The sequence below is a fragment of the Xyrauchen texanus genome, chromosome 34 (genome assembly GCF_025860055.1).
Source record: "Xyrauchen texanus isolate HMW12.3.18 chromosome 34, RBS_HiC_50CHRs, whole genome shotgun sequence".
Lineage (NCBI taxonomy): Eukaryota > Metazoa > Chordata > Actinopteri > Cypriniformes > Catostomidae > Xyrauchen > Xyrauchen texanus.
This window is the reverse complement of record NC_068309.1, coordinates 32497450-32499949: the sequence shown is the minus strand read 5'-3', so window position 1 is coordinate 32499949 and position 2500 is coordinate 32497450. Positions and strand designations below refer to the sequence as shown.

At 34.3% G+C, this 2500-nt stretch overlaps 1 protein-coding gene and 3 non-coding genes across 4 annotated transcripts in view; all 4 read right to left on the bottom strand.

Annotated features, from left to right (window-relative positions):
* The window catches only part of LOC127628030 (glucocorticoid receptor-like), a 101231-nt gene that overhangs the window by 62109 nt on the left and 36622 nt on the right, over positions 1–2500 (bottom strand).
* On the bottom strand, positions 565–776 carry LOC127628272 (small nucleolar RNA U3). The gene has a single exon (XR_007968623.1). It is a non-coding gene; the product is annotated as a small nucleolar RNA U3 (small nucleolar RNA).
* LOC127628273 (small nucleolar RNA U3) lies at positions 1359–1570 on the bottom strand. Its single transcript, XR_007968624.1, has one exon. It is a non-coding gene; the product is annotated as a small nucleolar RNA U3 (small nucleolar RNA).
* LOC127628274 (small nucleolar RNA U3) lies at positions 2159–2370 on the bottom strand. Its single transcript, XR_007968625.1, has one exon. It is a non-coding gene; the product is annotated as a small nucleolar RNA U3 (small nucleolar RNA).

Here is a 2500-nt window from a genome sequence, read left to right as displayed (position 1 = left end):
AAAGAGCTCCATTCTCACATGCTCCTTGTCACTACTGGTTTTGCTTTGTTGATATCTGTAGGCTTTAAAGTTCAAGCTACATTTACATCAGAGCAGAAAGTTCTTCCAGTGTGTTTCTACAAACTACATTTTAGCGTTAATATATCACGTGAAAACCAAAAATAATATTGAATATATCACTCTTTTGTGGCATTACCATTTGTTCGATAATCAACAGGTGCTAACAAATCAACACACCTTGGAGATTCCTTTGATCTAAAATAATCTAAATAACTACTAACGTTAAATATAAATGACAAAAATGTCTGTCATGGCGAACATATGACACTGCTTCAATGGCTACGTAACACGTCCGTGACCATAGAAGCTACTGGAGATATATAGCTGCTTAGAAATATCCAAATCATACCGATCAACACTTAAAAAAATCAACAAAAAAGTCAAAATCCCAACTACATCATGACCTTACAGTAGTTAAACCACATCTCTTCTAAACTTGTTTAATACAAAAATCTTTTTAACACCTTTGGTTAACAACTGTCTAATGTTATACTGAATAAACACACCACTCTGAACATACTCTTTTCCTCCATATTGCCAAAAACAATACAGAACACTCATCAACAGCAAAGAACTATGATCAAAATCATCGCTCAAAACCTGATTCCCGCTAAGAAAAGAGCATCAAAACTCATCATCGTGGATAGGAAAATGAATCTTTTGAAACACATTTCCAAGCTAAAAACTATTGAAATGATCCCTGAAAGTATAATCTTAACTTCCTCAATGGAACACAAAAAGAGCTCCATTCTCACATGCTCCTTGTCACTACTGGTTTTGCTTTGTTATCGGCAGGCTTTAAAGTTCAAGCTACATTTACATCAGAGCAGAAAGTTCTTCCAGTGCGTTTCTACAAACTACATTTTAGCGTTAATATATCACGTAAAAACCAAAAATAATATTGAATATGTCACTCTTTTGTGGCATTACCATTTGTTCGATAATCAACAGGTGCTAACAAATCAACAAACCTTGGAGATTCCTTTGATCTAAAATAATCTAAATAACTACTAACGTTAAATATAAATAACAAAAAATGTCTGTCATGGCGAACATATGACACTGCTTCAATGGCTACGTAACACGTCCGTGACCATAGAAGCTACTGGAGATAAATAGCTGCTTAGAAACATCCAAATCATACCGATAAACACTTAAAAAATCAACAAAAAAGTCAAAATCCCAACTACATCATGACCTTACAGTAGTTAAACCACATCTCTTCTAAACTTGTTTAATACAAAAATCTTTTTAACACCTTTGGTTAACAACTGTCTAATGTTATACTTCATAAACGCACCACTCTGAACATACTCTTTTCCTCCATATCGCCAAAAACAATACAGAATACTCATCAACAGCAAAGAGCTATGATCAAAATCATCGCTCAAAACCTGATTCCCGCTAAGAAAAGAGCATCAAAACTCATCATTGTGGATAGGAAGACAAATCTTTTGAAACACATTTCCAAGCTAAAAACTATAGAAATGATCCCTGAAAGTATAATCTTAACTTCCTCAATGGAACACAAAAAGAGCTCCATTCTCACATGCTCCTTGTCACTACTGGTTTTGCTTTGTTGATATCTGTAGGCTTTAAAGTTCAAGCTACATTTACATCAGAGCAGAAAGTTCTTCCAGTGCGTTTCAACAAACTACATTTTAGCGTTAATATATCACGTGAAAACCAAAAATAATATTGAATATTGTCACTCTTTTGTGGCATTACCATTTGTTCGATAATCAACAGGTGCTAACAAATCAACACACCTTGGAGATTCCTTTGATCTAAAATAATCTAAAAACTACTAACGTTAAATAAAAATGACAAAAAATGTCTGTCATGGCGAACATATGACACTGCTTCAATAGCTACGTAACAGGTCCGTGACCATAGAAGCTACTGGAGATGTCTAGCTGCTTAGAAACATCCAAATCATACCGATCAACACTTAAAAAAAAAATCAACAAAAAGTCCAAATCCCAACTGCATCATGAACTTGCAGTAGTTAAACCACAACTCTTCTAAACTTGATTAATATAAAAATCTTTTTAACACCTTTGGTTAACAACTGTCTAATGTTATACTTCATAAACACACCACTCTGAAAATATTCTTTTCCTCCATATTGCCAAAAACAATACAGAACACTCATCAACAGCAAAGAGCTATGATCAAAATTATCGCTCAGAACCTGATTCCCGCTAAGAAAAGAGCATCAAAACTCATCATCGTGGATAGGAAGACAAATCTTTTGAAACACATTTCCAAGCTAAAAACTATAAAAATGATCCCTGAAAGTATAATCTTAACTTCCTCAAGGGAACACAAAAAGAGCTCCATTCTCACATGCTCCTTGTCACTACTGGTTTTGCTTTGTTGATATCTGTAGGCTTTAAAGTTCAAGCTACATTTACATCAGAGCAGAAAGTTCTTCCAG